Source organism: Mauremys reevesii, linkage group 12, assembly GCF_016161935.1.
Source record: "Mauremys reevesii isolate NIE-2019 linkage group 12, ASM1616193v1, whole genome shotgun sequence".
NCBI classification, from domain to species: Eukaryota; Metazoa; Chordata; order Testudines; family Geoemydidae; genus Mauremys; species Mauremys reevesii.
Window position 1 is genome coordinate 49,017,221 of NC_052634.1, and position 25,109 is coordinate 49,042,329.

The window sequence follows — 25,109 nt, forward strand, 5'->3', positions numbered from 1 at the left end:
CACAGCCCCCTGCTGCCCAGAACTCCTGAGCTCAAACGATCCGCTGGCCTCAGCTTCCCCAGGAGCTGGGAATCACAGGCACGAGCCACGGGGCCTGGCTTGTTAGAGAGTCTCCTACTTCCAGTGTCAGGCCCAGCCTGGGAGCTCTGCGCTCTGAGCGGGTGGAAGTGAAGCCTGGAACTGACCTGATGTGCTGAGGGTTATTTGCACTGCGCACTTCACACAGAGGTGAAAACACAGGGCACAGATCTTTGAGCACAACCCTCGTCCTGAGGAATGGGGGGGGCTGCATAAAGAGAGACCGTCTCTCCCTGGTGGGGCTGCAGCGGCTCTTCACAGGGGCAGTCCCACTGCCAATTGGTACCAGAGTTTTGAAAGCCTCCTTTCCTGGGCTGGCTCCCCGCTCCCTAGGGGGAACTGGTGGCCCCAAACTTCCCCGAAACCATCATAACGAGGCCAACCTGAGCACAGGCACCTGCTCAGCACCCCAGGGTGCAGCCCTGAACTCCGGCAATCAGCTACACTCAGCTGCCACCCAACAAGCGTTACACGCAGGAGCCTTCGTGCCCTGCGTGTTCAGGTCCCTCCCAGCGCCAGCTTTAAACTCCGCTGCTCAGTTCTAAGCTTTGGCCACACGGGGGCAGCCTGGAGCTCAGCCAACGCCTCCCGGTGCTGGTTGCGTTTCCCACTCCTCGTGGCAGGTTCACACCCCGCAGGCAGATCTCTGAATCGGAGCCGAACCGTTCCCCAAATCCAGCGCTTTAGCAGCAGCTTTGCTAGGAAAGCACTGACGTCCCCAAGTAAAGTAAGAGCCAGAGCGCTGTGTCCAGGATCTTCTATTGGGCCCCTCACCGTGGTGTCTGTCAGGCGCAAGGAGAAACCAGGGAAATGTTTTCATGGCGTTTAAGGGCAGAAGGGGCCATTAGCTCAGCTAGTCTGACCCCCGAATAACACAGAATTACACCATGACACGTATTGATCCCACAGACCTTAGATAGATCAAAGCGTTTCAGCCCTCAGGAAGGAGACTAAACTGGGTGCCAGAGGCAGCGAACAAGGGGCCCCCAAGGCAATGGCAGGGAACTGACGAGGTGAAATATGCCCAGATGATCCCAGCAGGCGACCCACCCGCATGCTACAGAGGTGGGAGTCCCTGTTCCTCCTGCCCTTAAGAATCTCTGGTGGTAAGTGGGTACCCCCAGTTCCCCAGATAAGAGTCCTCCATGTGGTTTCCCTGGCTTCACCTCCAGATAAGAACATTGTGTGGAGGGAGTGGGAGGAAGGTTGTCTGGCAGATATGTAAAGGGGGACTGTGTCTCCCGGTCTGGCCCAGGCTCCAGGGAGGAAGTGATCTCAGTGTGTCTGGCTGTCTCCATTCCTCCCACCCATAAGAATCCCTGGTGTGTGGGTGCACCCTAGACCATTAAGGATCTCTGGTAGGTGGGTGTCTCTCTCCCCCTAGTCAGGATCTCTGGGGCGTGGCTGTATAAAAAGAGACTTTGACACACCCAGGCTGGGCTGCCATCATGGAACAGACCAGGTCCTTCTGTGGAGGGTTTGCGTTCCTCCAAGGACGTGATCTCAGTGTGTGTGGGTGTCCCTGTCCCTTTAACCCTTAATAATCCCTGGAGCGTGGGTGTGCTGGGCCCCATTACAATCCACTCTGTCTTACCCCCATCAGGATCCGGTGGATGAGGTGTTCTCCACGCTACTGGGGGCGTCTGGTGCCCCTGTCCCCCCTGGTTAATAGTGGAGTGTGCGTGGGGGGTATAACTGGCTCTCCCTGTCCTGCCCAGGCGGTGCTACAGCAGCTGTTCACAGGGGCAGCAACCCCACTGTCACCCTGCAGCTTTACCCTGCTCCAGGGGTGACCTGCTTCACCCTCCTTTGGGAGCCCGGGGACCCTGAACTGCCCAGAATCACCTGATTGATGCCGAGCTTAGCACAGACACCGGCTCAGCCTGGCAGGGAGCTGCCCTGAGCCCTGACAATCAGCTTCCCTCCGCCTCCTGCTGCACAGCGAGGATCCCACGCGAGAGGCTTTGTGCCCAGTTTGTTCAGGAGCGTCCCAGGCTCCAGCTGTAAACTCTGCTGGTCAGTTCTAACCTTTGGCCACATGGGGGCGGCACTAATGGTCCCATCTAAACGCTGTTTGCGTTCGACCCTTCGGATCGCAGATTGTAACCCGCGGGCAGATCTCTGAGTGCAGCCAGATCCCTCCCCAAACTAAACATTGAAGCAGCAGCTCCCATTGGAAAGATCAGGATTTTTGCCTTTAAAAACAAGGGAAATGTCTGCAGCGAGAGACTGAAGAAGCTCAATTGATTTCATTGACTGGAGGTTAAGAGGCGATTTAATCACTGGTTTAAATACATTTTACAAATTCCCAGAGGGGGGCATATGTGATTTAAAGGGTTCTTTAATTCACCAGACAAAATTTGCACAAGACCCCATTGGCTTGCAGTCGATGTCAGAAAATCCCAACTGGAAATGACCATTTTTTAACCGTGAGGCTAATTATCTAGTGGAACAAGCTCCGCAAGGAAGGTGGTAAATTCCCCATCACTTGCAGTTTGTAAATCAAGACTGCAGCTCTTGCTGCAAGATGCCTGGTGTGTGGGTGTCCCTGTTCTGCATTTCGGGATCCCTGGTACATGGTGCCTCCCTCCCACCAGTTCAGGATCCCCACAATGGGTGCTCCCATCCCCCCATACAGTCTCTGTGGGGGAGGGGGGGTGTATAAAAAGAGACCATGTCTCACTGTCTTGCCCAGGCTATGCTGCAGGGGCTACTCACAGGCGCGACCCCACTACTGATCGGCACGTAAGTTTTGACCTGCTCCGTTTCCGACCTGGGCCGGTGCACCCCTCCTTAGGCAACCTGGGGACCCCAAGCTTCCCCGGGATCACCATATTGATGCTGAGCTTAGTGCGGACACCCGATCGGCACAGCCCCCTGACCAGGCCAGAGAGAGCAGCAGGTTTCCCGTATTGTTTCCCGCGCTTGTTTTCTTGACTAGTTTCTCCTCTGCACCAACTGCTATTTTGCTTTGTGAGCCTGGCTAGCTCAGTTGGCAGCATATCAGACATTTAATCTGAGGGTCCAGGGTTCAAGTCCCTGGTCAGGTGATAAATTACTCACCAAGATGTTAAGGTGTCTTGCTGGAGTCCTCTTTGATGTTACTTTTTCTTTGCAGGATTTTCCCTTTCCTCAGAAGGGCCTTTTTGTGTTGGGTTTGAAGGGGCAACTTCCTGACAGCCCCTCTGTCCTTGCAGCCTGGAGGAATAAAGGCCTCTGGGCATAGAGCATGTTCCTCCCCTGCACACACAAACACACAGAATATCCCTAAGGAATTAGAATCACCTGTTGCCTTCCCCTGTCCTGCTGGATCCCCAAACGAGGATGCTCTTCAGCCTAAACCCATGTCCCCTCTTTTCCCAGTGCCCCTCAATCCCAACCCTCAGTCCCTCCTATGCTCACTGCTCCTCACTCCCAACCAGAGCCTGCTCCTCTTCACCCTTCTCCTCTGTCCCAACCCACAGCCCCCTCCTATTCCCGGTGCCCCTCAATCCCAACCCACAGCCCCTTCTCCTCACGCTGCTCCTCAATCCCAACCCATAGCTCCCTCCTTCCCTCCAGCAGCAGGTGCTTCAGACCCCCTCAGGAAGATTTTCTTGCAAGGTTTCGTATATGAGTCTGCATGTGGATTTTACAGTATGTTGGAAATAGGTTGGGTTGCTTGCCGAAATAATCATTTTTGTCTGGTGTTGGATTCCCAGTCTCCATGTTATAGGGGCAGGAGAAATAAAGGGTTGTTATCCTTGTTGTGTGAATTGAGGGCAGCACAACTGTGCTTGGCAGACCCCGATAGAGGGACTCACCTTCAATTCAATAGCACTTGCTAGGCAGGGGACATAGTGAGTACGGAGCCTTCTTATTTCCCCCTTTTCCACCCAGGATGGCAGGTGAACTCTACAGAGGCACCTCTGGGCTTGCACTGACTAAGGACAACAGCTGTGAGTGAGGTGCAGAGAGGGGATGGCTCATGTTAAAGGACTTTTGGTTGCTGGACTTACGAACCGTAGGGAGAAGGACACTGCCCAGCTTATCTGGGGGGTGGGTCTTTCCCTCGTGGTTTATGTTTATGTGTTGGGGCTGCTGACATGACTTCTACTAACCCTGGACTTACATTGCAGTGTAGACATATCCTGAGAGGGCATCTATACTGTGACAAAATCTCGCTGGCCTGGCTGACCTGGATGGTCTGATTTGGGCTCCTGGGGCTCAGGTTGTGGAGCTAAAAACTGCAGCATAGACATCTGGGCTCAGACTGGAGCCCTGGCTTGGAGACCCTCACCCCTCGTGGGGTCTCGGAGGCTGGGCTGAAGCCCAAGTGTCTACGCTGTTATTTTATAACCCTGCAGCACAAGCCTCACAAGCCTGAATCAACTGACCCAGGGTTTGAGAATAGTGGCTTGGGTGTGTTAATGGCAGTGTAGACATAATGCTAGGCTATGTCCACACTGCAATGAAACACCCAGCGTTGTCCCGTGCCAGTGCAGGCTCCCAGGCTAGGGCTGTGGGGTGGTAAATTTGCAGTGTAGACATCTCGGCTCAGTCTCAATACCGGGCTCTGGGAGCCCTCAAGGTTGGGAGGGAGTTTAGCAAGCAAACAAGGTAAAATGGCAGGGGAGTATTACCCTGGACTCGCTCCATTGGTCTGTCTGCTTTGGGGCAGGGACAATAACACGTCTTGCTGCATTCGTTATTTCAAAGGGCGGTTTAGGATTTTCAGTCTCACACATGGTGCACAAAGCAGGACTCAACCCTCGGTGTAAACTAAATGAGCCGCCCACAGGTTCTGCCAGCCACAATGAGCCATTCCGTGTGAGAGCCCAGACCTGCCCCTGTCCCAGAGGAAGCAGGATCATCTGTGACAGGCTGGAACACTGACCTATCAGCTCTTAACTCCCAAACTTTCAGTAAGTCTGTTATCAGTGCCTGTGAGTATAATTTAAACAACTATACTGGGCTGGACCAAAGAGCTCTGTGTTTCATCCTCCCACAGTAGCCAATACCAGGTTGCCCAAAGGTTAGTCAATAAGGCACCACTGGGAATTGAACCCAGGATCTCCTGTTTACAAGACAGGTGCTTTAGCCAGCTAAGCCATGGTGCCTGCCTGTGGCAATAGCACACTGTCTGCCCACACCTGACTCCCTGCTAACCCCACTGGGGCCTGACAAGCTTTGCTTGTGTTTGGATTCTGCAAAGCAGAGGAGCAGGTGAGGTTTTCCTTGCAAGCTCTGTGTGTGTGTGTGTGTGTGTGTGTGTGTGTGTGTGTGTGTGTGTGTGTGTGTGTGTGTGTGTGTGTGTGTGTGAGTGAGAGAGAGAGAGAGAGAGAGAATCTTTGGCCAGGTCTGCACTACAAGGTTACTTCAGCATCATTATATTGCTCAGATGTGTGAAAAACACACAACGCTCCCTCGGTCAGCAGTTTTTGGCTGGTGCACACACTGCAATACCACGTCTGGGGACAAAATTGCCCTGTTTTGGTGACAAAATAAAACCACCTCAACGAGAGGCCTAGTGCTTTTTGCAGCAAACTTAAAGTGACAAATGTCAGTGTAAATGCTGCTGGTCATTATATCACCATAACTGGCCTCCACCAGTATCCCACCATGCCTGCCGTGAACTCACCGGCCCTGCATTCCTGCTACAGAGCCATGGGCCCCTCCCCTTTCATAGCTCCAAAAAGTTCTGACAGCTGAGCCACTATCTACACCGGGATTAGCTTGATAGAACTGCATTGCCAGCCTAAGTAATGTAATTACACAAACCTAATTTTGTAGTGTAGACCTGTCCAAAGAATCACACACACACCTTGGGAGCAAAACTTCATCTGCTCCTCTGCTTTATAGAATACAAACACGAACAACACTTGTCAGGGCCCAGTGGGGATTGGCAGAGAGTCAGGTGTGGGCCATCTTTATCCCAGGAGAGATGGACTCTAAGGGTACGTCTCCATTGCAATGTAAGCCCAGGTGTGGCACGCTGTGCTCATAGCAGCACCGGGAAGCCCCATATTCACCACTCTCATATAATGATGACATGGTTTGTTCAAAGTCTGCCTTGTGACGTATCATTTCAAAAGTCTTGATCTGTTGAACATTAATATCGTGTTGGATTGTGTGTGCTCGCATTGGTTGGGAAGTTATAAAGCTTTGCTCTGTGTGTGTTACTGAAATATGTTATGAGGTTGAGAAATGCCCCCCACCAGCCTTTCAGGTGTGACAAGGGAGGAGCCAGACTCGCTGCTGGCCCATTGAAGGGATCCACACTCCCAAGGACTAGCCCAGGAACCGTGTACAATGCAGACTTCTCCAAGGGTACGTCTACACTACAAGACTATTTCGAATCTACTTAATTCGAATTTGTGGAATCGACCTTATGAAGTCGAATTTGTGTATCCACAGTAAATACACTAATTCGACTGTCTGAGTCCACAGTAACGGGGCCAGCGTCGACTTTGGAAGCGGTGCACTGTGGGAAGCTATCCCACAGTTCCCGCACTCCCCGCTGCCCATTGGAATCCTGGGATTTCCCCCCAATGCATGCTGGGGGGAAAAATGTGTCGAGGGTGGTTTTGGGTAACTGTCATCATTGAACCGTCAATCACGCCCTCCCTCCCTGAAAGCGCCTGCGGGCACTCTGTTCGTGCACTTTTCTGCTCAGTGACAGCGCGGGCGCCACAGCACTTTGAGCACGGATCCCGCTGCAGTTATGGCCGTTGTCTACTCCTCGCACCTTATCATCCACCTGTTCCACAGTCAGCTGCTGAGAAATAGGGCTACTTTTCAATGGTGCTGCGAGCACTGGTGGACCATGGGGGACGTTTTACCAACATCAACGTCGGGTGGCCAGGCAAAGTTCATGATGTGCGTGTTTTCAGGAACTCTGGTCTGTTTAGACGCCTGCAGGAAGGTAGTTTCTTCCCGGACCACAAAATAAGTCTTGGGGATGTGCAGATGCCTATAGTGATCGTCGGGGACCAAGCCTACCCGCTAATGCCCTGGCTCGTGAAGCCCTATGCAGGCGCCTTGCACAGCGACAAGGAACTGTTCAAGTACCAGCGAGCAGTGAGCAGCGTGACCTGTGACTGTTCAGTTTCTTTACAGAGAAGCTGAACCTGCCCCTGTTTCTTTACCAAGTGACTGTTGACTAGCATCTGCAGTTACATACCCCGCCCACCCCGCTTTCCCAACTTCCAACACACGTTTAAAAATAAAATACATGTTCCACTGTAACTTTACAAAGGTTTCTTTATTGATGACTTTGCGTTACAGGGTTGAAACTGGGACACGGACTGTGCTGGGTAGGGTGTGCAGTGATGTAAAGACTGCCTGTAAACTCGAGGAATGACAGGCTCCTGCTCCAAGAGCGGTCTGCAGTGCCGGACTGGATGTTTCAACGGAGCCTGCCATCCCTCCTTTTTGGGACTCTGTGTGCAGGGGCTATGTGGCCTTTTGGCGGGGGAGGACGGATACAGATTCCTCTGCTGCGTAGCTCTGTGGTCCAGGACAGGGACCGTTGCATGAGATCTGTAACCCCCCTCCCCCGCTACAAAGTCACGTACCCCCCCACCCACACAGAACCTGCAAACCACCTCCCATACCAACCAGGGTGCCTACTGACTGCACTGTGTGTGTGACCTGCTGCTGATCCTGCCCCCGTGTCTGTACCCTGGTAAAGGTGATTGTCCTGTCACATTACCAACCCCCTTCCCCCCCTTCAAACACAGTCTCCTCTAAAAGAACATGACGGAAACAGTAATTAACAGAAAAGTATTTTTTATTATCAACTAGACAGTTAGGGGATGAAACTGGGATGGGGGCTTGGGTGAGGCGGGAAGGAAAGGACTTTTCAAAATTTAGGGTATGAGAGCTTTTGGGTACTTGAGCACTCTGCTGGGGTGCAGTGACAGTTTACACGGCCTCTGGCGCCCCCCTTCTGGTTATTTTGGGTGAGGGGGGTATGGGACTTTTTTGGCGGGGGAGGGCGGTTGCAGATACACTGCTGGGGGGCTCTGTCCTCCTGCCGGAGGTCCTGCAGAACATGCACAAGGCGCAGGAGCATGTCCGTTTGCTCTCTCATTAGTCCAAGCAGCGTTTGAGTCGCCTGCTTGTCTTCCTCATGCCACCTCTCCTCCCGTTCACTGTGTGAGCGCTGGTACAGAGACAGGGTCTCCCTCCACTGGCTCTGCTGGTCCGCATCGTCTCGGGAGCACCCCATAAGTTCTGCGAACATCTCGTCCCGTGTCTTTTTATTTTGCCGCCTAATCTTTGCCAGCCTCTGTGAGGGGGATGCTGTGGCGGGTCTGGAGACAGTCCAAGCTGTGTGATGGGAAAAAGGGAGTGAATTCCTTGCCAAGATAAATGTTTGCGAACAATGAACACAGTCTAGTCTGTCTCTGTGAATTCTGGGTTGAGATCCCAGTGCCTGATGGGGCAAAAACCATTTTCGCGGGTGGTTCTGAAGCTCAGCCCCCTGCTGCTATAATGATGATGGTTATCAGCCATATTGTACCATCTACCAGGAAAAATTAGGGCCAGGCACCCTTGATTGACCTAACGGATGGTAGTCTGCATGGTTACCAGTCCTTTTGCACTGCCCCATATGCCAATAGGCTGATGATGAGGATGGATATCAATCCGATTGTACCACCAACCATCTATAGCATGGGGGGAGCAAGGATGCTGGTGTTGAGAGCTGCACCATCGCGTCTATCTGCAGCATTCAGTAAAGATACGGTGACATGTAAAAGAGTCAAGAGTGGATTGTTTTCCCTGTCCCTTGGGGGGGGGGGGGGGGGGTTGCGTAAATTGCCTAGCTATGCCCTGACCCACTGCGGACACTGTTTTTGACCCTAGAAGCATTTGGAGCTCAGCCAGGAATGCAAATGCTTTTCGGAGACAGCAGGATACCTTGCGTCCTCAGTCCCCCCTCCCTCCATGAGCGTCCATTTGATTCTTTGGGTTTCTGTTACGCTCGTCACGCAGCAGAGTGCTGAGTCTCTGCTATGCCGTCTGTCTGGAGATTTTTTAAAAATACTTAGGACCAGGTGTAACTTTACAGTACTTCCCCTAATTAGATGCAGGAGTCTCCGAGCGAGATCACCCTGAGGACGGTCACTGAAGGAGTTAGAGAGCGCATGCTGCGTGAAAGCCAGCACAAACCAGGGGACTATGCAGCCGTGCTCGGGGAGGCAATGCTCCCTGAGTAGCTCATGAAAGCCTCGTGCGGAAAAGTGTGCTACCACGGAGCACCCAATAAGGCAGCTCTCCCCAGGAGCCTCCTGCGGAGGCTTTTAGATTACCTCCAGGAGAGCTTCGTGGAGATCTCCCAGGAGGATTTCTGTTCTAGCCCCATATATAGAGAGACCTTGTTTTCACATACTTCAGATTCCTGTTATATTAAGAATAAAAGTTTACATGGTTAAAGCACTTACCGAGTGATCCTTCCCCTGATTCAGGGTCCGGGTTAACGGCCGGGGAGGGGTTGGTAGGGGATCTCCGTGACGGTGATGAAGAGATCCTGGCTGTCGGGGAAACCAGCGTTGTAAGCGCTGTCGCCTGCCTCGTCCTCCACAAACCCTTCCTCATCTTCCCCGTCCGCGAACATCGCCGAGGAACTGTCCGTCGACATTGTCCCATCGTCAGAGTCCATGGTCACTGGTGGGGCAGTGGTGGCAGGCTCCGTAGCGTCCGTTTGCCGCTTTGATTTGTTGGTAGCCTTGTCTGGGGTCCTTGATTTTCCCGCGGTGCTGCGTTGCATCCCAGCTGTATCCTCTGTCTCTCATGGCTTTGGAGACCTTCTCGTAGGTCTTTGCATTCTGTTTTTTGGAGCGCAGCTCCGAAAGCACAGACTCCTCGCCCCACACACCGATCAGATCCAAGAGTTCCCGGTCTGTCTATGCTGGGTCCCTCTTTCTATTCAGAGATTACATGAACTCCTCTGCTGGAGAGCTCTGCATCGCTGCCGGTGCTGCTGAGCTCGCCCCGATGTCCACCCACGAAATGAGATTCTAACTGTCCAGACAGGAAAAGGAATTCAAATTTTCCCGGGACTTTTCCTGTGTGGCTGGTCAGAGCATCCGAGCTCGGACTGCTGTCCAGAGCATCAACAGAGTGGTGCAGTGTGGGATAGCTCCCGGAGCTAGTAAGTTCAATTTGCATCCACACCTAGCCTAATTCGACATAGCCATGTCGAATTTAGTGCTACTCCCCTCGTCGGGATGGAGTACCGAAGTCGAACTAAAGAGCCCTCTACGTCGAATTAAATGGCTTCCTGGTGTGGACGGGTGCACGGTTAATTCGAATTAACGCTGCTAAATTCGAATTAAAGTCCTAGTGTAGACCAGGCCCAAGATAGCACAGCGACAATGGACACTGCTTGACTCACATGGTAACAAAGGAGCTTCCTAGCAAGTTGGAAGAAACTATGAAAGAGGGGAAGAGACATCATGACTTGGCCTCTTTCCCCACAACTCAGCAGGTGGAAACACACCTGGAGGACAAAGACTGAACTGATTCAGAAATCAGAAGAGAATAATAACAATAATACTTGCAAACCAAAGTCCCCAAACAGACTAGTATTAGTTTTTCAGCAGAAAATTTTCAGTTTGGGGAATTTTGTTTTCTCAGTCAGACCTTGCCAAGGGAAGCAGGGAGAAAATGTTTGAGTTGCCTCCTTCAGAACAGCTTGGCTAGACACTAGTTCTGGTTCACTGCTCTGGCCTTGCTCGGGTTGAGGGTATTTTAATAATTTGGGCAGGTCCCAGGGTGTTTGGGGGAGAAGATGAGGATGTTACCTCTTGAGATAAAAACTAAAAAATACAGCACCAGAGAATTTCTGTTTTAAAGAAATCTGGGATTTAAACATTTTATTTAAAGCAAGGGAGTTCTGAGTTTCTGAGAAGGTTTTTGTTTGCAAGAAGCAACATTGTTTGATCTGTCATTGTTCCAAAGGGGGAGATGGTTGTCTACAAAGGAGGGGTGAAAACTAAACACATCCAATGAGGATGGGATTCGAACCCATGCGTGCAGAGCACAATGGATTAGCAGTCCATCACCTTAACCACTCGGCCACCTCATCTGAGCTGTTAGAAAAAGGACAGAAGGAGAAATCTAAGGCCAGCAGAGCTAGGGACAATAAGGCCTTTTTAAATACTAAGCGGAAGCAGGGGCTGAATGAGCTCCCCCCCTCACATCTAGTGAGGAGCTGGGGGAAAGACTTCAGGAACAGACCGTGTTTGCACAGACACACCTACTCTGCGTAGCTATGCAGCATGATGGGGCCGCTTTCCCAAAATGACCAGTTTCGGCTGGTGGTGGGTTACAAATCACTTTAGGATTGAATGGAATGAAATGTTGTTATCCTTCCTGCATGAGTGAAGGGCAGCAGAACATACCTAGACCGTCCTGATGGAGGGGTCGGTGGGTGAGAAATAGCTTTTATTGGACTTCATAGAAGTGATTGAGAACATCACCCTAAACCAGTGGTCCCCAAACATTTCACTCTGTGACCTCTTAGCCATGGCTGTGGCCCCTCAGAAGTCACAGTTGAGAACATGGGCTGGGAGTGGGGCTGTTGCTTGCTGGGGAGAGGGGTGCAGACAGGGGTAAGGGGGTCGAGGCCGAGCTGGGAGCCAGAGGCCCAGGCTGAGGGTGGGGTTGGGGAAGAGCTGGGGCAGAGTGGGGCTGAGCGCTGCTCCCTCCATGGGGGCTGGCTCAGGCCCTGAGGTGCCCCCATGAATGTTCCTCTGTGTCCCCCTAGGAGTCATGCCCCACATTTTGGGGACCACTGAACCCTACTCACTAATCAGCGGCTAGTGATGCCAAAGCCCAGGGAAAGGGAGAACAAGTGCGGGGCCCCCAGCGCTGGAGCTATGTGAAGGGGCTGCAGGAGAGGGGCAATGGCTGGTGGCCCAGGGAGTTAAGGGCAAAGGGGGCACAGGAGGGGGCAGGAGTTAGGGGTGAAGGAGGTGCAAGGGTTGGGAGTGCAGGAGCTAGCGGTAAAGGGGGAGTGGGGATCGTCCAGGGGCAATGGGGAAGTGCCAAAGTACAAGCTTTGCCAAGGGCACCATTTTCCCTAATGCTGGTTTGAGCAAACAATTGGAAATGACCCTTCAGTGAGACCAGAACCATAGTGTAGAAAAGCCCCTTTGTCAAGTGGTGGTGGCTGAGGGCTTAGGGAGATGGGTTAGAAAACAACAGGCATCTTTCTGTGGAGGTTTGATTCTTGCCTGCTAGGCAAGGCTGGTGTGTGGTGTCTCCATGGCTGCACTTTCAGTGTCTGATCTGCCACAGGGAGCCAAGTCTAGACATATTCAGAGGCTCTATGCCAGGGTTTCTCAAACTTCCTTTCACTGCAACCTCCTTCTGCCAAAAAAAACTTACTACATGGCCCTGGAAAGAGGGACCAAGCCCCTCCACACTGGGCAGAGGCAGGGGAGACAAAGCCTGAGCCCTGCCCCAGTGAGGGGAGGGCAAAACCAGAGCTTGAGGGATTCAGCCCTGGGTGGTGGGGCTCAGACATTTGGCTTCAGCCCCAGGCCCCAACAAGTCTAATGCCAGCCCTGGTGACCCCATTAAAACAGGGTTATGACCCACTTTGGGGTCCTGACCTACAGCTTGAGAACCACTACTCTGTGCTGGTGGGAGAAAGTTTTGCTGGGGGTGCAGTTAATCCACTTCCCAAGAGGTGGCAGCTATGTCAGTGGGAGAAGCTATATCGGTGGGTGTGCAAGCTGTGGTGTTTACCACATTTAAGAAGTTTAATCAAACCCCATTTTTAAAACCTCCTGTGGTCTGGGAATGGCAAAGGAGCTCGAGGAAGCAGGGCCCGTCCTGAAAAGTTCTGGAGATCACAATTCGATATTCTTGTTGTCATGGGGGCATAGCTCAGTGGTAGAGTGCCTGACTGCTGGTCAAGTGGTCGTTAGTTCAAACCCCTGTGTTGTTTGATAACCTTCTTTCTTTTTTCAAAAAAAAGGAAAACATTTTCATTTCCATTCTCCATTCTGTTCAGGAGCTCCACTATACGGGGGTGCTTGATATGAATGTAAAACTCAACATTTTGCTGTCCAAATGCATAAAAACCTAGCAAAGCTGTCCATCAGCTGAAATCAGTTCCAATCCTCTAAGTGTCTAGTTTATGTTTTCATCAATTAAACAAAGTTGTCATATGAATGTACATTTGCAGATCCCTCTTCTCCAGGAGCTGTGCTGTGCAGAAGAACAAGAGCCACATCCAGCTGCAGTTCAGGAATCTGATGACCAAAGAGCCACCAAATGTTCTGAGGGCTGGAGAAAAATGCCTTCTAGTGAGCTATTGAACGAGCTCAACCTGTTTTGCTTATCAAAAGAAGATTGAAAGGTGACTTCATTGAAGTGTTGAAGGGCCTTAATGGAGAGAAAATATTGGATATGAAAGGGCTCTTTAATCAAGCAGAGAAAGGCATAACAAGACCCAATGGCTGGAAGGTGAAAAGAGACAAATTCATATTACAAATAAGGCACAAATATTCAACAGCGAGGATGATTCACCACAGGAACAAGCTACCAAGGAAAGTGGTGGATTCACCATCTCCTGATGTCATTCAATGAAGACTAGATGCCTTTCTGGAATGTGTTTGCCCCAAAAGTAGCTCTTGTGTCATACAGGAGGCCTGTGATATGCAGGGGGTCAGATTAGATGCTCTAATGGTCTCTTCTGGCCCTAAAGTTGACTAATTTCTGAAAAACGGAGTGTAGCATTGGGAGCAGCGTCTGATGTTTTCCTGTCTAGCCGGCTTGCTTCCTAGAACGAACGCTCCTTGAGTGGGGTGATCCACAGGGAGTAGCTCAAACCTCCAAAGTGCCTGGGCAGGGGCAGGACATTAGCACAGCAAGGGAGGGGTGTGGCAGTGACATCACAAAGACTTTTGCAGGACCTCAGACTATTGGTCGAAGGTGGTGGGGAGGTGGTGACCTCACAGAGAGATGCTGACATCAGCCAGGCAGCATGGGTGGCAAGTTTGTAGAAATTTTGGTGGTGCCCAGAACCCATGCCCCCCCAAACTCTGCCCCCACCCTAAGGCTCTGGGTGGGGTTTCGGGGGGAAGTATGAGGTGCAGGTCCTGGGCTGGGGGTAGGGGCATAGGAAGAGGTGAGGGGTGCAGGCTCTGGGAGGGAGTTTGGGTGCTGGGTGCAGGCTCCAGGCTGGGGCAGGGGGTGGGTGTACAGGAGGGGGTGAGGTGTGCAGGCCTTGGGACGGAGTTTGGGTGCAGGCTCTGGTCTGGGGGTGGGGGAGTAGGAAGGGGGAGGTGGTGCATGCTCTGGGAGGGAGTTTGGGGATAGGAGGGAATGCAGGGGTGAGGGCTGTGGGGCTGAGGATGAGGGGTTCATGCTGTGGGGTGCTCAGGGCTGGGGCAGAGGATCTGGGTGCAGGGGGATGAGGGCTCTGGCTGGGGCTGAGGATTAGGGTGCGGGAGGATGAGGGCTCTGGCTGGGGATGAGGATTAGGGTGTGGAGGGGATGAGGGCTCTGGCTGGGGCTGAGGGTACGGAGGGGATGAGGGCTCCGGCTGGGGCTGAGGATTAGGGTGCAGGGGGGATGAGGGCTCTGGCTGGGGCAGAGGATTAGGGTGCGGGGATGAGGGCTCTGGCTGGGGATGAGGATTAGGGTGTGGGGATGAGGGCTCTGGCTGGGGTGAGGATTAGGGTGCGGGGATGAGGGCTCTGGCTGGGGCTGAGGGTACGGAGGATGAGGGCTCTGGCTGGGGCAGATGATTAGGGTGCAGGGGATGAGGGCTCTGGCTGGGGCAGAGGATTAGGGTGCAGGGGATGAGGGCTCTGGCTGGGGCAGAGGATTAGGGTGGGGGGGGTTGAGGGCTCTGGCTGGGGTGAGGCTTAGGGTGCGGGGGGATGAGGGCTCTGGCTGGGGCTGAGGGTACTGAGGGGATGAGGGCTCTGGGTGGGGCAGAGGATTAGGGTGCAGGGGGGATGAGGGCTCTGGGGGGGGCCGAGGATTAGGGTGTGGAGGATGAGGGCTCTGGCTGGGGTGAGGATTATGGTGCAGGGGATGAGGGCTCTGGCTGGGGCTGAGGGTACGGAGGGGATGAGGGCTCTGGTTGGGGCAGAGGATTAGGGTGCAGGGGATGAGGGCTCTGGCTGGGGATGAGGATTAGGGTGTGGTGGGGATGAGGGCTCTGGCTGGGGATGTGGCAGAGGATTAGGGTGCAGGGGGGATGAGGGCTCTGGTTGGGGCAGAGGATTAGGGTGCAGGGGAGATGAGGGCTCTGGCTGGGGCAGAGGATTAGGGTGCAGGGGGGGATGAGGGCTCTGGCTGGGGCAGAGGATTAAGGTGCAGGGGGGGATGAGGGCTCTGGCTGGGGTGAGGATTATGGTGCAGGGGGAATGAGGGCTCTGGCTGGGGCTGAGGGTTTGGGGTGTTGGAGAGGCTCAGGGTAAGGGCAGCCTGCCTCGCCATTAGTGCGGGCAGGCACTAGGACCCTGGGGCAGCAGACAGCAGTTCTCTGGCAGCACAGAGCAGGCAGGGGAGAGGGGCGCGCTGCTTTCTGTCAGGCAGGGACGTGACGCGGAGCGGCGGGGGGGATACGTGCGAGGGGGTGGCAGGTGGGGGCTGGGACCTGCTCCAGGCAGGGTCGCGGCAGCGGGGGGAGACGTGGGGGGGCCGGGGCCCGATCCAGGCAGGGCCGGGGGAAAGACCCAGCTCCAACTGTTGCTGGAGCAGGGCACCCGGCCCTGAATATTCCTGGAGCCCGGGCACCGCACACAGATATAACCTGCCGCCCATGTGCGGAGTGGGCAGGACCCATGTGGGCGGGGGGTGGAGACACACGTGGGGCAGACACGCTCCTGCCGGGAGGGCCCGGGCCCGGCTGCCTGGTTCGCCCCTTGCCCGGGAGCTGCAGGAGGGACCTGGAGCGCGGCTCGGCTGCAGAGCTGGGAGCCCAGGCTGGGCCCAGGAGCGAGGGGATGGGGGAGCTGGGGGTGTATCGGGGGTTGGAGCCAAGAGTTGGGTGGAAATGGGGCTGTGCCACTGCTGCCTGGTGGGGGGGGGGGAGCCGCCAGCTTTTTTTTTTGGCTCCGCCCTCCGCGTCCCGATATTTCATCTTTGACATCTGGTCACCCCAGCCTGATGTGAATGAGGACGTCTGGACCAAGGGGGCAGGGACTGGCCTTTGCTAGAGAAACCACTGTCAAGTTTGAGCCAATTAGGACAAGTCAGCAAATAAGAACAACCTCATGTCTCAGTAACTGCTGCAGGTAGCAAAGTCCTACAGGGAGCAGTTTCTGGCACTACACCTGTGCAGCTCTGCTCCCCGGCTCTTCTCGGGCTCCTGCTCTCTCCTTAGCTCCGCCCCACTCTGGCCCAGGCAGTTCCAGCTCCCAGGGAGGATGGGACCCCCTGGCCTGGTGACTCCCTCATTACACTGCCTGGCCTGTCAGTGCGGCTAAATTGGAGCTTTGGCCTCTCCCCATTGCCCCTGGGGACTGTCAGTCTCAGGGTCCTGTTTTCCCATTGGCCCTTCCCCCTTCTTTTGTGTCTGGTAACTAGCAAACCAACCCCCCCCCCCCCCCGCACACACACACACACACACACACACACACTAAGTTTTAGTAAAGGGCCAAGAGCCCCTTACACAAACCAGCCCCATGAGGGTCACTGATGTGCAGAGAAGGCAGTATGAACTGGTCCCATGGTGTAATGGGCAGCACTCAGGACTCTGAATCCTGCATTCTGAGTTCAAATCTCAGTGGGACCTTGTGTTGGCTTGTGGTAAAGCCCTGGAGCTCCCAGTGCTCAACTTCCCTGTCTCCAGCTGTGCAAGAGCCAATCTTCCCCCTCCTGCTGGGTGACTCACACCTCCTAGAGCTAGGGTTTTGGCTGGGGTGGCCACAATGGGTTGGGGCTCTAGAACTTGCTACCCTGGTGGTTGGGATTCTTGCTGCTTCACCTGGTGCCCACAAGTTTGGCCCTGGTGCTTCCTGCCACACTTTTCCTCTGGCCCACATGGCGCTTGAAGAAAGAAGGGCCAGGGCGGGGATTGATAGTCAGGGCTTGGCAGGAGGGAGGAAGAGCCCCAGGCTGGAGCCCCACACACCTTCCCTCCTCCTCTGGGCACCTAGAGCAGAGGCGGCCCAGCTCTGTCTGCTGGACACCTCGGCAGAGTAGGTGAGTTCATGTAAATACAGTCTGGTCCCAAAGCCTCCCCCAACCCTGGCTCGTCACTAGCTGTCAGGGGAGAGTCATTCACACCTTGCTTCCAAATCGTCATTTGAAATTCTGAGGTTGGCCAACATTGCCGAAGCCAATGCACCGACATTGTCAGCAAACACAACAGCAAACACAACCAGGCTTTGTCCAGACTTTTCAATCCTATTTTACTTTCTCAGGTACAGGTATTTTTCATACGTTGGATCTGCTTTTAAAGTGTGTGTTAATGTTTCAATTTCCATTCAAATTTGCAACCAGTGACAACACTGCCAGCGCTGCATGTAACTACCTGACCACTGGTGGGGGGTGTTGGGGAAATTCGGGGGAGGGGTGCACAGCCCCCTGGCTGGGGGGCGTATAGGAAATGCCGGTTTCACTGAATTGAGTCTCCTACTGCAGCACCTCAGTAGGTTACATCAGAGAGGAGCTGCAGTGTCTAGGCAGTGGGATGCCTGTGCCTTTAAGAGCCCAGCCCTGGGAAGCCCATGCTGAGAGGTGCTGCCTGTGGGAGGGGAAATAGAAAAGCCCCTCTGCTCCCCCCACCCTGTTTTTGCAAACACTGGAGTCTCAGCCCCCGGGGTAACTGTTACCCCTCTGCCCCTGCCTGTGCCGAGGTTTAACCCTCTGGCAGCGCCTCCCCCTGGGCTTAACCCGGCTCCTTCCCCCCTCCCTGACTTTGCCCTTCAGCCCCTCTCCTAACTCTGCCTCCAGCTGCTTGACCCCCCCACCAGTCAATTTCCACCCCCTGCTCAGACCCTGGCCACCTCCCTCCTCTGATTTGCCCCCCTTTGCCCCTCTTTAATCCCTGTAAAAGTAAGGGGCTGGGTCCCATTCTCGGGGCGGGGCTGGGATCCTGGCTCCTGCCTGCCCAATGCTCACAGCGCCCCCCACGAGCGTGCGGATCTTTGCCGATTGCGGCAGGGTCACCTGCAGGGAGAGAGAGACGCGGTTAGGAGGTGATGCAGCCAAGGGTGCCTCACCCAACACTGAGATGCAGCCACCTCTGGGGTGGGTTGCACAAGTCAGCAAATGAATTTGGAACCGGAAACGCACTGAAAGGACCGAGGCAGTTGCAGGAGATGGAGAAAACCAGAAAAAGCAGGAGCCCTGGATCCCAGCCCTGTCCCTCCCCCACTCTACCCCTAACCCCGACTCCTCCCACATTTGAGGAGGAGAACCCAGGAGTCCTGGTCCCCAGCCTTGCCCACCCCATATTTCGATATGGCTCCATCCAACAGCTGCCCCACAATTGCAGGGCAGCGCCATGGGCACACCAGGGCCTCCCTGTTTGCACAGGACGGGTGATGCCAGTGACCCAGGGTGGGGAGAGATGATGCTAAGGGAGAAGCAGGCAGCAGACACCCCCACGACAGAGTAAGAAGTGCTATGGGGCGCCGTGCTGCAAGGAGTGATGGGGGCTGGCAGGGAATGGGAGGATCTCCTCACAGCGGGTGCATCTGTCCCCCCATAATTCCTCCCCAGCCCTACCCCGGCCCAGGCTAATCCCGGCCCAGCTACCAGGGTTACATTTGGCCTGGATTCCCCAGCTGCTGTGGGAGGGGTGTGGGGCTGGGGAGCATGAGCCTCGACTCCCCCTTCCCCCGACACAGCTGCATGGGAACTGACCAAAGGAGCCTGCAGCACTGCTGCCTAGAGGAAACTGAGGCACCAGCCCATGACAGGCCTTGACGACAGATCACCAACAGATGGCAGGGCAGACTTCATACTGACCCTGCTTCAACTAGATTGTGGCAAAGATTAAAAAACACTGAACGTTAAAACTCACCAAACGCGGGTCAATCCATCCTCATCGTCGTATCCGCTCATTATACTCCACACCTGAACGTAGCCCTCATATGGACAACATACCCTCCTAACTCAGTGTCTGTACGTTAACCTTTTACCCCCAGTCAGGGCTATTGCAGATGACGTATTCCTTACGCCACCCGATCTTAAACCGAACTTTGCACCCCTTGGGTAAGCTGTACGTTGTTCCCTGAGCACCAGAAATTCTACGCCGAAACTCTGTACCGTACACTTTTTTTTATCTTTGAGCATCATCTTAAAGTGGGTATTCACCCACGAAAACTCATGCTGCAAAACATCTGTTAGTCTATAAGGTGCCACAGGATTCTTTGCTGCTTCTACAGAACCAGACTAACACGGCTACCCCTCTGATATCTTAATAAAATGTTGACTTTTGTTCGAGATCCCAGCTCCTGTTCCTTTGCAAGGTGTGTGCATTTGCTCCGGGTTTTAGTCTGCTAATACAGCGGGCGGGGGCGGGGATCATGCCAGACGCGCTTGCCTGCTGCAGACACGGATCCAAGGCTGAAACTTGTCCCCCCACAAGCTGAAGGCTTAACTGAAAACACTTTAAGAAGTGCTCCCGTCTCTGGCACTCAGCTACCCAGCTCCCAATGGGGTCCAAACCCCAAATAGATCCTTTTTACCCTGTAGAAGCTGTAAAATCCTGTGACCAGGGTAGCTGCCTAGCAGCCTGCGCATCTGCCTGCCAGCACGAGAGCGCGTAAGGCACTAATCCGGATGGCAGGCAGCACCAAGCACCCACAGAGTGGTGCAGTGGGAGCGTACTGGGCCCATAACCCAGGGGTCAATGGATCAAAACCATCCTCTGCTACGTGTGCGCTTGTTTCTTTTCCCTCTGGGCCTTCAAGCGAGCCGGTGACCAGCAGAGCACCGAGAGCCTAGGCCATGAGGCAAGAGGTGGCTGAGGCGCGGCTGCCTGCCAGGAGCTCCTGGCACCTCTGGCTGCCTGGGCTGAAGGCAAGAGGCAGGCCTGGGCGTGGCGAGGGCCTCCTGTCCTGGAATGAGGCTGCAGTGCTTCCTGGTCCCCTTTTCCCACCCACACCGGCAGGCGGCTGCTGCGGGAGAACACGAGGGAGGCTCTGGGGGCGCTAGGCAGCGCTGTGTGTGTGGCTGTCAGGGGAAAGAGCCGAGGCTCCCGACTCGACCTGCCATTGACTCGCGTGGCTCTGCGCGCCGTCAGCCGGGGCGGGGTGGGCCAGGCTGCGGACGTGACTCAGGCTTGGGCCGCATGGCCGTGCTTTCCTGACGAGGCATGAGGCAGGCCAAGAGCTTTGCACAGCGTACAGGGAAGTGGGAGGGAGGTGTCTTTGAGCCGGCGTGTCTTCTCCGCTTCACCCTTGCTGCTTGGGCGGAGGCGGGAAGGGAGCGAAATGTTCCCGGCTGAAAGTTTTTGTGCTCGGCCTTGAGAATTAAGCCTGAGCCTCCGGCACGGCTGCTGGCAGATGGGTTTCTGAATGGCATCCAGCCCGCTCTTTGGACCACCAGCTGAAAGCACTGAGGCCAAGAGGCAGCAAAATGGGACCTTTGAGGCTCCCCCCAGGCCTCGGGGAAGTAAGGAAGTAGCACAGGCTTAGCACCATCCCTGGGTAGGCTCAAACCACCATCCTTTCGGTTAACAGCCGAACGCTCTGACCCACTGCGTCACAGAGACACAAGGCTGTTTTGAGCACAAAAGTCAGGAATCAGCTCAGGGTACAGTCTAGCACACGCATGCAGCGGTTAGACAAGCAACAGCAAGGCACTGGACTGGTATGGAGCGAAAGTTCTGTGGGAAGGAACCGAAAAGAGCACCGGGGCTGTGGTACAGCGCTCGCATACACTTTCTTTGGCCCGTTTTGCTGGAAGAGTTAGCAGAGCGAGATTGTTAGTCACAGGACAGTGGGTGGGTTTGTGCAAAGTAGGAGTGTACAGGGAACTGTCTTTGAACAGAAGGAAGGAGAGGAACCAGCGAGAGGAGGGAGGCTGAACTACTTCTCTCTCTTTGAACAGAATTCTGTGTTAATGGTTCTTGCTTTGAATTCCTCAGTTGGAGTCATTTCAGGGAAGTGATCCTCACATAAGTTACCTAATTTTCAAAGTCATGTGAATGGTGTTTGGTGCGTGTCTGGGAGCTCATCATGGTGAGGTAGAAAGCAGTGGGGGCAGAGAGGCTGTGTAACAGCCAAGGGTGTCAGCTTTGTTTTCAGCTCTTTAGAGCTCAGATCCAAGGGTATATTACTTCTGTTCACTGGATTGTTGGGTAGTAAGTCATCTATTAGACTTTGATTTATTGTCTTTTGTCTGCAGGTAGTAAATCAATCACCAAATGTGCTCCTGTTGATTCTGCAACTTTACCAGGGTAAGAGGTGGGAGTGGAGTGGATGGGGGAGCCCCACCTCTCAATCCTGTGCTGTGAGGACAGGAGGTAAGTCAAAATAAGATATATCAACTTCAGCTACACTATTCTTGTTGCTGAAATTTTGTGTTTTACATTGACCCTGTTCCCCCCCTCCCATTGTAAACCAGGCCAAAGTGTAAGCAGTCTCTTAGCCTATCCATGCTGTGATCAAGTGTCTTGGGGTCTATCTACACTATGAAATTAGGTCAAATTTATAGAAGTGGTTTTTAGTAATTGTTTTTAGACAGTCAATTGTGTGTGTCCCAACACAAAGGGCTCTAAGTGCATTAAGTCAGTGGACTGCGTCCACAGTACCAAGGGAGTGTCGACTTCTGGAGTGTTGCAATTTGGGTAGCTGTGGGTAGCTATCCCACAATCTCCGCTGTCCATTGGGATTCTGGGTTGAGATCCCAATGCCTGATGGGGCAAAAACAGTGTCGCGGGTGATTCTGGGTACATGTCATCAGACCCTCCTCGCCCTCCCTCCGTGAAAGCAACAGCAGACAATCATTTCACACCTTTTTTTCCTGGGTTACCTGAGCAGATGCCATACCACGGCAAGCATGGAGCCTGCTCAGCTCACCGTCACACTGTACGTCTCCTGGGTTCTGGCAGACATGGGACTGCATTGCTACACAGCAGCAGCTCATTGCCTTTTGGCAGCAGAAGGTGTGTGTTCTGATTAGTATCCATCATCATCCTAGGTGCTCTTTTTGCTGATCTCAGTGAGATCAGTTGGGGTGCCTGGGCAGACAAGGGAGTGACTCAGCCAGCTCATTCCCATCTTCTGCCAAGCAGCCAGGCGATGACGATGGCTAGCAGTTGTACTGCCCCGTTTGCTACCAGCCTAAGATGTAAAAGCTAGATGGATCAAAACAAGAAATTGACCTGATTTGTTTTGTGAAATCAACGGCCTGCTAAACCCAGGGTTTTGAGTTCAATCCTTGAGGGGGCCATTCTGTGTGACAGTTGTTTGTGTTTCTCCTTGATGCAAAGCCACCCCTTTTGTTGATTTTAATTCCCTGTAAGCCATGCCGTCAGTCGCCCCTCCCTCCATCAGAGCAATGGCAGACAATTGTTTCACACCTTTTCTCAGCGCAGAACCAGAAGCTGCAAAAGCAAAACCAGGCAAGGAGGCGACAGCAGTGCGGTGACAAGAGTGATGAGGACATAGACATGGTTATAGACTTCTCACAAAGTATGGGCCGGGCAATGTGCCCCGGCAATGTGCACATCATGGGGATGAGCTCTGCATGGTCACCTGTGCTGATCAGCACACTACACTGGCCAAACAGGAAACGAAATTAAGAAGTTTGCAGACCTTTTCCTGTCTACCTGGCCAGTGCATCTGAGTTGAGAGTGCTGTCCAGAGCGGTCACAATGGAGCACTCTGGGATAGCTCTGGAGGCTAATACCTTCAAATTGTGTACACCACTACCCTAAATTCGACCAGGCGAGGCTGAGTTCAGTGCTAATCCCCTCGTCGGAGATGGAGTAAAGAAATCGATTTAAAGAGCCCTTTAATTTGAAAAAAAGGGCTTTGTCGTGTGGGTGGGTCCAGGGTTAAATCGAGGTAACGCTGCTGAATTCGACCTAAAGTCATAGTGTAGACCAGGCCTCCGAGGGATTTTATAGCTACTGGCTGGCTGGGTGTCCAAAAAAGGGAGCAACCCTCCCCCCCGCTTCCATTGATCACACTTGGTAACTACTAAGCAGAAGCACAGAATCATAGATTGATTTGCTGAGTCTCCTGCAGGCTTCCTAACGGCACAGCAGGGCTGCTCTTGGTTCTGCACAATGTTGTTTCGTTTAGCAGTGACTGTGAAGGGACTTCCAGCTATTTGGCCGTGGGAACTCTGGTATTAAGTGGACACCCTGTCTTAGCTGTGTATGGCTGTATTGCTTGTAGATTTATATATTCTGTATTGATGTTACCAAATGGAGTATTTTGTAGCTGTCTGCTATAATTTGTTTAACTTGTACGAAATATGAATATGCTCCCTCAGACTTAACCACCTGCCTTTCACACACTCCCTGCCCCTCGCTCTCTGGGGTGGGAACAAGCCACCAGCATGTGTGTCCATTGGATTTTTTTTTATTTAATTACCTCTCATTGTTAAATTATTTATGAGTGGTTTTTAAATTTCATTGCAGTGCGTTTTCTTCCTGCCACTGTCACCTGGCAGCTAAGGGATGTGAGATTCTCCTCCATTGCGTTTCTGGCCACGGAAAAAGAAGAGAGATCACACTTCAGTACCTTTGGAAATAAAAGCAACCTGGAAACAAACCAGCTGTCTCCTCATTGTGCAGTTTGTGTCTCTTTTGCTGCAGTTGATGTGTGTGCAGCATGTGTGGTGCACAGGGGCACTGTGTGCTCACATGGGAATTCACCACCCTTGGTGCAGGATTTGACTTGTTCCTGGAGTGAATGTAGCACTGTGGAGTGTCAGGCACAGGCTGCATGACCCCTTCCATTTATCCTTGGTGCAGATACAGCCCAGGCAGCGCTACTGCAACCTCCCATCCTGCTGCCCTCCACCATCATCTGCACAGCCCACCTGTCAGGGCAGGAGGGGAATGTTGCTCCATGGATCCTGCTTCTCAGATGGGGCTGCCCTGGGATGGGGGTGTGTGGTTGCATCCATTAGGTCACCAGACTGAGCCTTCTAATATCCTTGGTGATTGTTCCCAAGATCCAGGACTTTGTGCTCAAACAAAGAAACATCTCCCAGCTTCCTGGTTGAAAATAAGGCCCTTTCCTTGCAATATAGAGGAAAGAAGTAGATCTTCACCCCAGATGGGACTTGAACCCACAATCTCTGGCTTCGGAAGCCAATGCCTTATCCATTAGGCCACTGGAGCCCTGATGTACAGCTCTTGAAAAGATGGAAATTTCCTCTCATAAATGCACATTCCTCGCATTTGCTTCAACACTAAATAGCCCCTTTATGTGCCCTAGAGAAATGTCTGCATCCCCTGGCAGTGAGGCAACTGGGCAGGTCGCTGACAGAGCTGAGCACCACCTTTCTGCCAGCCATCTTTAGAGAAGAACCCCACCCTAGAGTCACCCCTCCCTCCTTCAGCACCTCCATGGCTGTGGCTCTGAGTGGCAGTAGGATGATTAGGGGCGAATCCGGGGCTGGAAGGCGGGTAAGGTCGGCCTGTAAGGAGTAACCAGGTGGGGCAGACCCAGGGGGAGGCTGTGGGCTGCTGGTTGGTTGTTGGGATCTGAGCTCTAGATCAAAGCTGCACAGTGACCTGACACCCAGGGTTATAAGGCCGACACAGTGACTCCCTTACTGGCCTCTGTGACCCCCAAACCCTTGTTACTAAGGGCATTGAGGAGTCTCTGTCACTTAAAGCTTCTGGGAGCTCCCCAGCAGCCTGCGGGCATCAGCCGCCTCCTGCCTCACAGGTTAGACTCTTGGCACCGTGCCAGCCACCCCCTCGCTTGCAGGCCCAGTGTAAGAAGCAGGAGGCCTGGTGCTGGCAGAAGAGGGTTTTGATTGATCCACCTCTGTGTTATGGGCACAGGACGCTCCCACTGTGTCCCTCTGCTGGCTTTTATTCAGCAGCGCCTAGCGGCCCTGGCTCCAGGCTAGTGCCTGGTGAGCTCTGGCAC

The 25,109-nt window shown here is 53.6% G+C and overlaps 4 non-coding genes across 4 annotated transcripts; 1 reads left to right on the top strand and 3 right to left on the bottom strand.

The window, feature by feature from the left end:
- Positions 1–5,103: 5,103 nt before the first annotated feature.
- Positions 5,104–5,177, bottom strand: TRNAT-UGU. The gene has a single exon. It is a non-coding gene; the product is annotated as a tRNA-Thr (tRNA).
- A 5,893-nt stretch (positions 5,178–11,070) lies between these two features.
- TRNAS-GCU lies at positions 11,071–11,152 on the bottom strand. The gene has a single exon. It is a non-coding gene; the product is annotated as a tRNA-Ser (tRNA).
- Positions 11,153–16,756: 5,604 nt separating this feature from the next.
- TRNAQ-CUG lies at positions 16,757–16,828 on the top strand. The gene has a single exon. It is a non-coding gene; the product is annotated as a tRNA-Gln (tRNA).
- Positions 16,829–24,276: 7,448 nt separating this feature from the next.
- TRNAR-CCG lies at positions 24,277–24,349 on the bottom strand. Its single transcript has one exon. It is a non-coding gene; the product is annotated as a tRNA-Arg (tRNA).
- Positions 24,350–25,109: the final 760 nt, after the last annotated feature.